We start from the raw sequence: 12,282 nt of genomic DNA, 5'->3' as shown, positions 1-12,282 counted from the left end.
AACTAACGTGCCTCAGGGGAAAACTCTTTTTGTTAACAATTCAACCGTCTCTCCCCCCAGGGAATTCCCATTATCCATTTATTTCTTGGCAGAGTAATTAGGCCACTCAGCTCTGTGCTGCCATGGCTACACTGCTTCAGGTACCTGTGCGGCTAGCCAGTTCAAAGGGAGCTCCAGTATCTCTACTCTGTACTGCAGTCATGGCTGAAACTAGCCATATCCATTAATTGTAGGCTACAATTAATAACAACAGAAAAGGTAAAAATAAGATTTGGAACTCGTGAGATGACAGAAATGGACGGAACTTTTATCTTGTTCGGTGTCTCCATTCTCACATCAAAATTTGTGGGATTTTTGAATATTATCCTAAAGAATGAAAATTTTAAAACAAGGATTAAAAGGGCAAGGCATAAGTCTTTCTTTTTGCAATAACCCTCAATGGAGTAGGTATTAAATAATATGGTTTCCTATTACAGTCTTTACACATTTGCCAGAGCATAACAACCAACAGTCTGTTTATTCTATAAGGCTGTGTATGAGATCCTTCCTTGTTTTGAATGATATTCTGCTCTTTGGGTCTTGCTGTTTTAATTCCTGTTAAGTTGGAGAAAAGATTCAGATATAGCCTATAGGAATTAGAAGTAGCGTCAAAACCAATCGATATTTATTTTCTGAAAATATATCATAGATAAAGCCCACCTGCTGTACAGATTTTCATTGGGCATACTTCCAATTTTTCTATTAAGTTTGACCTTATGTAGGAAAAAAAATCACAGAAAGTTCAATATCATGCATTTACGTCACAAATCAGTTGATTTGAACAAGAGCCAGTCAAGGAAAAAAATTACCTTCCAGAAGTCCTAGGACACTGGGTTATAAAAATTAAATTAAAGGCTTATACAGGAAAATGGTATGTCGACACTACCTGGGAAAGCCAGACCCAAAAATCTCGACTGCCATCTTGGAAGACACAGAGAGAAATCTTAGGGATCGGCTGGCCATGGAGAGCCCCGCGTTTAAGCTGAGTCCAGAGAAATATGTATGTGTTTGAGGTGACATTTCTTCATCATAGAGCATCATACTCCAAGAATATGACTTCCAGTCTTACTAACTGTGCAGGTTACACACTGGAATTAGTGGGATTTGTTTGTACATTATGTGCTTGTCAGGAGATGTTATGGGACAGATCTCTGTGCAAAGCTTGACTGACGCTGAAACATGGAGTGGTAAGAAATGGGTATCTTAGTCTTATTTGGCAAGAGTTCGGCTGAAACAGCTGCATGAGAAAATGGTGGGCATTTTGCTTGGGCAGGAATTGGTTCTGGGAGACTCTAATATGCAGCTTTGCGTTCTTCTCTTCCTTGTCCTGAATTTCAGAAATTGTAATTGAAGCCTTAAAGTTCACAGAACATTTTGCTCTAATTATATATCCCCCAAAACTGTAGTACCAAGACTGACCTTGAGTGCCTTTTTATTGTTTTCACATTTTAGTGCTGCATACAGGTTAGATGTCCTCTCCCAGTTAGTCAGATATCCTTTCACTTGCTGCAGTGTATGTGTCAAGTCATGAGTCAGAAGACTGTGAATACTAACTAACATGGCCTGGATCCAAAAATCCTTGAAGATAACCTTTAGGGCAGTATGATGGGGCCAGGCATTATATCAGTTAGAATCTGCAGAGTCATTTTGTAGGGGCTGGCCTCAGACTGATCTCTCTTGACTTTTTTTATAGGTCAAGACTCTACTCATCCTTTGATTCATTGCCTGTATAAAAACACTGCCATAAAGAAAGGCTCCTTAACATCCTGCTCTGAAATAAAAGGCCATTGGAGGTCCTTGTGAGACCAGAAGAAACAATCGGAGTCCTAGAGAAAATAGGAATGAGGAAAACAGCTCAGCACATAGACCACTGAGGTAAGGAGAATGGAAGTATGAGCTAGGGGTGCTGGCTGCACCTATGGAGGTTGAAGGGGAGCACCATGGGCACTAAGTATTGTGAGGCAGCTGGAAGAAAGATCTTGAAATTCTTATTCTAGCAGCATCACCAGCCCAACTCTGCCAACATTTGGTGTGCATTGAAGTTCCCAGCCCCAGCTCTTTGGTGGTTTGGGTCTCACTTTTTTCAAACCTAGTCTTCACCCTCATGTTTTCAGAGATACTGAGAAGATTAAAAAAGTAGCCAGTAAGTGTTAAATAAAGAATTCCTCAAGAATATTCCTTGTATTTTGGGTTTCACTCCTTCCCTCACAGAACCCCCTATAGGGGTTTTTTGTAATGGTTCATTACTGGAAGTGAGTACCTGTAACATCTGCTCACGCTCGGAGCATTCATCCTCTTGGCATGATTAAGCCTTAGGTGCCTGAAAACTCACTTCATAAATGATAGTGTGTAACAAAATGGACTAAATCAGTTGCTATCTGTTCTCCCCTTGGATGTCTGCAGCCCAGCTGCTGGTTCATGGATCTGGTGATTCTGAAGGTAATTCAAATAGCTTCAGTCCCCTGCTTGTGTTTGAGTGACAGCAAACCTGACTTGAAAAGTTGTTGGTGTGGTTAGGGACATAAACAGGCATCCTTTGGGAGTTTCAGAAGCACCTCATTTGCACCTATCTGGTCAAGGAAACGGAACTGTCTTACAGGAATGCTACTACAGGAATTGGGCATAGGAGGTGGTAGGGTGAAAGGATTGGCAATGGAGAAGACCTAATGAAATAGAAATCAGCATGAATTTGGAATTCTCCAAAGGGTCTGAGCTATCTGAGTTAACAACATGTGGCCAGAAATGCTGCAAAAACAGCTCTGTGACCACACAGCCAACCTGTCATGCTCATGTGAACATTGCATGCCTGTATTCTCTAAATCGGTGGGGAGAAGACTGTCTCTTCAGGTTAAGGTTTCTAAGACAACATAGAGGAAGGTGTAAGGTAGGAAGGCCAGGGGCATGGATGCCCAGCAAATGAAGGCATCGCTAACTGTTCTGCAAGGATAGCAAAGCCCCACAAAAACAGGTAGTGTTTTTGCAGCACGGTAACTCAGGGTGCAGGCAACACTTCTTCACACAAACGGCATTCCCCTGCAAAGAAGCAGCAGCCGGGCAGTGACATTTCCAGCCTTCAGACAAGCAGCGAATTGCAGAAATGAGATTTTTATCTTTAGTAAATACACAAGCCTGGCGTCTCCATTGGACAAGAGCCCCTGTGCTGTGAATTCATATATGTGGTCTAGATTTGGGTAATATAGAGAGGCAGGAAAATAAAACGCTCACTAGCATGCTCCTTAACTTGTGAACGTGGAAAAGTGTTGCCTGCTTCCCCGGGGATGGAGGCTGCGAGAGGCCGAGCACCTGCAAAGCAATTGTTGCTGTAGGATTGCACGCACAGCCTTCCCCTTCCCCGGCCCCGCTTCCCTGGGAGGGCAGACTTACGCGTTTACCCTCCCTCTGCCCCCCGGCCTGCCCACCGCCCCCCGCGCCAGGGGTGCCCCTCGCCCGCAGGGAGGTGCGGGCCGGGCGGTGCCGCAAGGTCAGCCCCGCCGCGCCTCCCCGCCCGCCCCGGCCCGGCCCGGCCCGGCCCGGCCCGCCGCGCCGCCCGCGCTACGAACCCTTCTCCTCCGCGCCCGCGCTGCCCATGGTGGCGGAGCGCGGAGCGTTCCGCGGCTCCGGGCCCGGTCCGCCAGCTGTCGAAAGCCCAGGCTGGAGCCCCGACGGCTCCGGCTCCGGGGGACGGGTCCCGGGCGGCGGGGGCGGCTCAGCCCGGGCTCCCCTCGCCGCCCGGCGATGCGGCCCCGCCGGGAGATGCTCAAACCGCCCTAATTAAAAAATTAAACACGGTCGCTGCTGCTACCGCCTCCTCCTCCTCCCCGCCCGCCCCCTTCCATCGCTATTCAGCCGCGCTCCCCTCCAACCCCCCTTTGCACGGATTAAACTGAGGAGCGTGGAAACTTCCTGCAAAACACTACGTGCGGCGCATCGGTAAGGGCCCGGCCCCGGGCCGCTGCGGAGCCGTACGGGAGCGGCCCTCCTCCTCTCCGCTCGCCCGCCGCTCAGGCCGGGTAACGGGGCCGCAAAGGCTGGGTGGTCTCCGCACGGACGGAGGACCGGGCTGCGGCGCCCGCAGGAGAGGGGCTGCCGCCCTCCCGGAGCCGTGAGCCCCGGTACCGGCCGGCGGCGCAGCCCCGCCGCCGGTGCGGAGCAGGACCTGTAGAGCCGCCCTAGGTGCAGCGGGGCCGTTCTGCTCGCCGTGAAACAGCCACCGTGCCATCAGCGAGCAGGGTTTTACACGCTGATGCCGAGTTGCTTTGCGTGGTGAGCTAAAAGCCTCTTAGGCTGCACCTGCAGCGCGGCCTCGGGTCCTCCCAGTAGCTTTAATAGCAATAACGATTAAAGCATAGAACATGTGGCGACATATGGCTGGAGCCGCTGTTGGTGCGGAAGCCTAGACCCCGCTTTATATCCTTTCATTAGCTATGTTTAGCTGATGCTGGTTATATATTAGAGAGGCTTCGCTTTGCCACAACAGCAGGTGTTCAAGGTGGATAAGGAAAGAGGATTTCTTGTCCCAAAGCTGGATCTGTATATTGCACTAATAAACAGCAAATCTGTTTTAAATGATAGTGATTCCATATTTGTACGCCACCCTGGTGAATACACCCCTGCAGAGATGCACGTGGGTCAGTGGAACAGGAGCGTATCATAGTGCCATGCATCACGACATTTTTGAAGGCTACCGTAGAGCTACTAGCAGAATTTGTTCTGCAGAAAATAATTTAAAAACTCCACATGTTTCTTGCTACATGCAATAACACTAGGTTAGGTTAAGCATTTTTCTTCCTAATATGAGCTGGGAAAAGGGTTTTGCATTGCCTGCCATTTTAATGCCTGATTCTTCTGCTGTGTCTTCAATGGGCTTCTAACCACTGGGTAGTCTCAAAAAAATGCTTTCTCCTGCTAGCAGAACTAATGGTTAAACTAATGGTTAACTATGCACTCGCTAATGGTTATTAGTTTGATCTTCTAATGTTGTAGTGTCAGTGATGTCATAAACAATGTCTGTTGCCGAAATTATAAGTCAAGCTAATTTCTGAAGTGCCTCTCATATTTAAAGATCTATGAAGACTTTATAAATAGATTGTTTTAAATAGTATAAGATTGTGCTTTCAGAATATGTATATAAGGAGCTCTTCTGTTCCTAAGGAGCTCTAGTTTTCTTTTTTAGCCCTGTCCCAGATTTACCTGAGGCCCCATGAAGGTCTCTCACTAGAGGGAAACAGATATGGTTTGGGATTTGGGGATTAGCAAACACACAAGGGCTCAGAATTTCATGGTGCCCCCCAACCTAGCACAACTCTTTTGGGAGAGTGACATAAATCCAGGCTTTTCCAATAATTGTTGAGCATTGCTATGCTTGGAGAACCTTACTCTAAGTAGGCCTTGGGAGTAGCCAGGACCACTATGTCTGCTCTGGCTGGGAACGAGGGGCAATATTGACAGCAGAAGTATATAACCTCTGAGTGGGTGCATCTTGCCTCTTCTGTCAGATTTTGGGCATGGATGCTGGGTCTTTCACTACCATTTTTCCTGGAAAAGGTTTACTTGTGAGATCTTCCTCTCTATAGATGTGATATTATCCTTTCCTCTTGTTATTCTTGTAGAACTGAATGTTAAGAGATTTTTTTTTTTAACCGTGAAATAATTGCCCCTCTTGTACTATGGCATGCCAGAGGTTGCTGAAATCATGTGATTATTTCTAAGAATCTGACACTCATGTTCTATTTTAAAGACTTTACTTTGGTTTTATGTGTTGAAGATGCCCTTTTCATGGAAATGAAACTGGAAAAGAAACTGGCAGCCAGCAACAGGGCATGAGTCTCCTTCTTCAGCTACCAGTTGTCAGCAGACAAATAACGCTGTTTGTTTCTGTTCAAGATGTTATATTTTAAAATGGAAAAGTGAGGGAATGACTTAATCTCTTCCTGTATTTCATTGCTTTTTCACTTGAAAGTCACTAGTTTGTTCTTGCACAGGAACAGTGACTTTTTGTAAGGCAAATGGGATAGCAGTGTATGTGTGGCCATTCTAGATACATGGACAAATAGAGCGTTCACTACTCTTCACTTTCCATTTCTTTATCAGGCTCCATCTTCTTTGTATTCAACAGAACAATAACTATTACTTCCATCTGACTTCAATCACATTTGCCATTGATTCAATCCTTATTTTAGGGAGTGTTAAGTGTGTCCGCAAAGGAGAGCCCTTGAACAGAAATAAAGATTTTATATATAATCATCTAGTAATTTGGTATGTTGACCTTGCAAATTCAACTGGCCTAATTTAAGGTTGGGCAAGACACTTAAAGCCAAGTGGGTGCCAAGGAGCGAAAGGCAATAGGGGAACTCTTAAGAACTATTAGCTGGTTAATACTTCTTGATGTTTAAGGATCATTTGAGCGGTGTAAGTATCAAGAAAATGTAACTATTTTGAGGGATAACTAACTCCATTGTAACTTGCTTTTCAGTTTAGCTTTAAACAGCTCTTGGAGCGTTCCTTCACAAACAAACAAACAAACTCTCCTTTTAGTTGCTAGAAATTTAAAATGGGCTGATGAGGGTAGAGTCAGTGAAGAATATTGTGCACAGAAGAAACAGATCAAGTTGAAACTCCCCTCCTAAGCAAATTTAAGCAAATCTAAGCAAGTTTATGAGAACATCGGTCATCAGAAGGCAATAGTATATGGGGGAGATAAAAGCAGTAATAGAGGAGCACAGTGAAAGAGGGAGGATTATATATTAATTTATGTATTGATCAGAATTGTAAGTGGGAATTATTTTATGTAGTTTAATTCAGGGTATTTGACGTTTTGAAAAGGATAAACACCTCTGTTCTACCATGGTTTTTTTCTGTCATCTTAAAAGATCTGAATCTCTCTTTGTGCAAAGGCCATGCTTTTACTAGATACTGACTTCACCAGTGGCTTAAACATGTGGTCTACAGTCCTGGGGGTCCACAGGGTACTCCTCTGGTGACTGCCAGGAATGAGGCAGAAAAACAAGTTCTACAAAGCAGTCTCCCCATGTTAAATATCTGAATAGGCCCACTTGTCAAATAGGAGAAGTTTAGGGATTCAGAAACTGAAGAAGGTTGAAAATCACGGCTTTTAAGTCCAGCACACATGAGTGTTAGTGTTGAGGAAGGTGGAACAGTGCATGCATACTGTGAAAACCAACAGTGCCACCTGGTGTGGATGGGACAGGAGAGTTGGTCTGTGAGGAGGGCAAACGTCCCCAAGGCTGTCCCCAGCTCCTCCACCTCGGGGCTGGGGCAAGCCCCTGGCCAACAGGGAGAGGGCAAAGGGCTTCTAAGGCCTTAGGTGGGATAGGTTCTCTTTAGACCCCTCCTAGTATCTTGGATATTAGGAAAAATTTCTTTACTGAAAGGGTGGTCAAGCATTGGACCAGGCTGCCCAGAGAGGTGGTGGAGTCACCATCCCTGGAGGAGTTCAAAAAACATGTAAATGTGGCACTTCAGGACATGGTTTAGTAGGCATGGAGGTGTTGGGTTGACGGTTGGACTAGATGATCCTAGAGGTCTTTTCCAACCTTAATCATTCTATGATTCTATGATTCTAGACCTGCAGGAGGTAGGTGTTTACTGCCTCACTGTGAGAAGGGGAGCTGGTGGGTACCTTAGGGGCACTCAGCCTGTCATTAAGGACCGGACGTGTTGTGGAAGGAAGGACCAAAATGCAAGCAGGTTGCTCAGTTTTTTCCTTTTCTAACTTCAGCAGTTAGAGTAATGATTTGGGGGAAGAGAGGTTAATGTGATTTATTTCAATATAGGACCAGTAAAAGTGCTACCAAAAGTCTGGTGTTACGCAGCCTTTTAGGGGTAAAAAATACATGATTAAGTTTTTAGGCTCTTAAGCTGTGGTCAAGGGTTGCATAACACTGGGGGAAAAAAAAAAGATTTTGATGAGAATTAGGGAGATATAAGCCTTCAGTGGGGGAAAAGAGATTAGATCCTTGCACATCAAGTAGAGCAGGTCTCCTGTGTGACTGATCCCACGTTGTGGGCATAGGATGTATATTATAAATATACAACATGCAGAACAAAAGCCTCAACACACAGTTTCATTGCTGTAGCAAGCATCTGTACAATCTTTTATCTGGGGGCGGCGGGTGGGTCTGAACCAGTTAGTGCTGTTGAAGACTTATTCGGCATGGGGGAGGGAGAACAAGACAGACAGAGAAGGCAAACTGGAAAGATGTCGAAAGGACATGGGGGCGATGGAAGAAGCAATCAGCACCGCAGCTGCAGGTGTGAAGGTCTGTGCACTGGGTGGGCTCTAGTCGCGAAATGGCTGTGCTCTGCTGCAGTGAGTCTGGAAGATGCCTGCCGGCAGACAGGCTGTTGCATTTGATAGTTTGCCCTTTTGAAGTGTAAAATGTTTTGTTTTCCAAAGTTAAAAAAAACCAACACTTTTCTCAGACTGGAAGATAATGTTTAATTGCAAAGAGAGCGTTTGGGGAAGATAATATTTGCTTTACTTCAGGTCCATTATAGCTATGCAAAAGAGGGTGTCAGTTGCAGAGTAGGATTAATGTTTTTAGCACAGAGTAAAGCAGTGTAGGTTGGGTGCAGCCTTAGGCAAGGCAGACTGGTTTGGAAATACTTGTGGCTGTGCAAAAAAGAATCTTTAAATGAGCAAAAGTCAAATGATTTACAAAGCAAATCTGTTGTTAAAGCAGCCCTTCTCCAGCTGTACTCAGGGCTTTCTGCAGAAGGGACAGGGTCTAGAAAATGCCAAGCACGTTTAGGTGCCATGACAAACAAAACAAGAAAAAATACGAGCAACACATTCACCATGCAGGTATCGTATAGGTGAGAACAATGTCTGACTGAGAACAGTCATTTACAAAAAAAAGTCAATGGATTTAAAATGTATGAGGGTCAGAAGTCCCATTCTCTTGAGTTCCATACAAGCTGACTTTCAGGAAGATCGAACTTTTTCACAAGTGCCACCTGATGAAAGTGTTGATGGACTGCTTTTGATCATGACTTACCTGGAAACAAAATTAAAAGCAATATTGAGGTAAACCAAAGACCAATTAAAGTGATCCTTTCTAAAAGGATGGTGATACATATTTGGTCATTAGCAAGTTGAGAGCAATGACTCGTTTGTCAGGGAGGACTTGAGACTTGAATTTACCAGAGAGTTACTGTATTGAAAAGAATGCTGATACTTAGAACACATGTAATTATTTTAACTCTGTAACTACTACTGTACAAGAGACTTCCAAGAGTAGTTCCTTTACAGTTGCTTATATTTATATATATATGCAAGAACACTAATAATATTCCATTATCCTCAACTCCCTGTGTAAATTAGTGCTGTCAACTCCTGCTTGCCAAGAATATACAGCCATAATGCCATACACCCTACCCATAACTGAGAAACACTACTTACATTAGGGGACGACGAGAGGAATTTGTTAGGACAGCAGATCAAGAACACTTTTAACAGTTTTGTACTAAATGAGGGATCCCCTTGTAACAGGAACATTCCTCGGAGACCACGTCTGTCTCCTGTAAGGACATGAACAGAGCCAGAAGAGATGTTGGCAGACCGTGTAGCAAAAGATAATTTTAAAATGTTCTCAGGAGGGATTGGTAGAGTGTAACAAAGGAGACATTCTCAGCACAAATACAAGCATAGAAAGATACTGTTTTTCCTTTTTTCACTTACTATGCCAAGTAGATGATTTGCTTTTTATTTCAATCATTTTATATGCAGAAATCTTTCTAGGGAAAAACATAAACTTTTTTCAACACAGTTTTGTAGACCAAAGAAATCCCACTTTTTAATCACCCCTGTCAGCTCCCTAACAGCTCTTTGTGGTATTGTTCTCCCATTTTTATTATTGTTCTTTGAAGACAGAAATACTGAGTGATTACATGTGAGACTGCTAGAAAAGGATGCAAGACTCCCATAAAAATCCTGAAACAGGCAACTGAGGGAAACAGAATGCTATAAATAGTTGTGGTGCGAGGGGGACAGGGCAAAGCTAGTAGCACTCCTCCAGGCTTTAAGCTAAGCTATGCCCCACACAACTCTGGTACAAAACACCTCTACATTTATAGATGTGTATCACTGTATGGATTGTACAGTTATCAGTATTTATTACAAAACACATTGAGTGACAACTGATTTTACTGGTACAAAACTGTGTGTATGCTGGGCCAAAAGGCATACAAACTTGAGAAGGTAGCAGTTGAAATAGCCAGTAGAGTATTCAGAACAAGTAGGCGAACGGTGCGTAAGAAAGTCAGTAATTCTTCCTGTTACTAGCATCCACAGGTCGATGGGCATAGGAATTCAGTGTCAGCTGCTTGATGCCATAATACTGGGTTAGGATTCCGACACTTGAGATGCTCTGTGCAAAGCACAATCGAACAGAGGTCTGGTAACAGGGTTTAGGAACCTGAACATGCGAATTACTTCCTTTCATCTTGTAGAAGTGAGAGCTGTAAAATGTAATGACAGCAATTTCAAGTAAACATTAACTATTTCAGTGATGATTCTTATCGCAAATACCAAGTTATTTATCTAATTATGGTTAATGTGTGAACAGAATTACACGTCTTATCAGACCTCTAGACATGCCTTTCTACCTTCATCTGGGATGTAGGTTATTAGGTTACTAGGGTGTTTCATAGTATCTTTGAGCTTTCTCCAAAACCTCAGGTGTTACCAAGACCTGGTATGACAGTCATGAGCACAGACAGACAAAAGAGAGTCCCAGCAGCTCATAAGGAGTTTACTTCCAAAACCCACGTTTGTCCAGGTCAGTGATTCTTAACTGTCTCTTGCTAGGAACACACTCCATAGAGATGTGGAGCCTCTGTACTGCTCAGCTTTTCTTAACCTTCACTTATGGTTTTCTTAAAAGAAGTGCATGGATTCCTGTGGGTCAGCAACCAGAAGCTGCTGATCTAAATTCACTGCAGAGGACTGTTTTTCCTTATATAATAGATGTTGATATACCATTTGGTGACCCCTTTAGAAATACTTTGGTACTTGTGGTTAGTGAAATGATTAAACTTTGCCCAAATAATAGACATTGGTTTTTTCCTTTAAAAATATTGCTTAAAACCTATTTTCCCCCCCAAGTGACAGAGAGAAATTGGGATTGAAGAAGCTAAGGGAAGCCGAGAGGAATATGTTGCAGATTCTACCTTGTAAGTAAACGAATGTCTTCCAGGATGAGTGATAGAGAATGCAAAATGTTTAGTAGTGTGTTTGTGGCATGGACCTATGCACTTTTGAAATTTTGTAGCAGAATTACAACTATTCATATTTAATTTTTATATTTAAGAATAAAACAAATGTCTATCTAGAAGCTTCCAGTGCTCTAACTATAATTGAACTTGCAGCTTAACCTGCCCAGTAGCTTTATGTGTTTATAAATAATCAGACATCTGCAGCTGGAGGAGAATTTAGGTGCAAGCTGATAACTTTTTAGCCAGTACTAGAAGAGTGTCCCAGAACCCCTAAGCAGGCTAGGTATAAGGGTTGTCCCTGTACGTGGTCTGTGAGCTGCCTCAACACAGGTTAAGGGGTGATTTGGGTCCACAGAATTCAGGAGCCTTCATTTCCTCACAAATGTGGGGATCTTCTTAATGCTGGAGGTACCGAAATGTTTGGAAAAAGACCGTACAACATCTTATAGGCAGGAGGAGTACTTTACTTGTGACTACACTGATTTTTGAAGGAACAAGGAGACTATAAATGTAGGAAAAATGCAAGGCAAATTTTGTTTTAAGAGATCATGACTTCAATTCATTGAGTATTCCTAGCATAAAATTTGAATAATAAGTTACAGTCTATTTTCTGAAGTAGAGGGAAAGCAGCGACCGTGGTGACTTCCTTCGGAATGCAGATGGTCCCCAAACAACTGGCGTGGTGCTCCTCAATTAAATTAAGGGTCAAGCAGCCATTTGCTGGCGTGGATGGTATTATTAGAAGCGTAAAGCTGAAGAGCTGAAAATGTGCAATAGCTTATTTAGTGTTAGCCTCCTACAGCTTTGCAGATCTTCCTAAGCTTATGAAAATGGCGTTACGCCTTTGGTGCTAGGCCCACTGGCTTTGGTGAGGTGCCTGTGCTCCCGCCAATGGCTTGTCCTGGGGCTCCGTTAGCCTCCAGGTACTCCGGGCGGGGGTCGCTGGCCACTGCACGAGGTGGCTGGTTTCAGATCAGGGGAATTCGCACATGGCCGGCAGCGCCGTTT

This window comes from Mycteria americana, chromosome 6 (assembly GCF_035582795.1).
Source record: "Mycteria americana isolate JAX WOST 10 ecotype Jacksonville Zoo and Gardens chromosome 6, USCA_MyAme_1.0, whole genome shotgun sequence".
NCBI classification, from domain to species: Eukaryota; Metazoa; Chordata; class Aves; order Ciconiiformes; family Ciconiidae; genus Mycteria; species Mycteria americana.
This window is presented reverse-complemented; position numbering follows the sequence as displayed.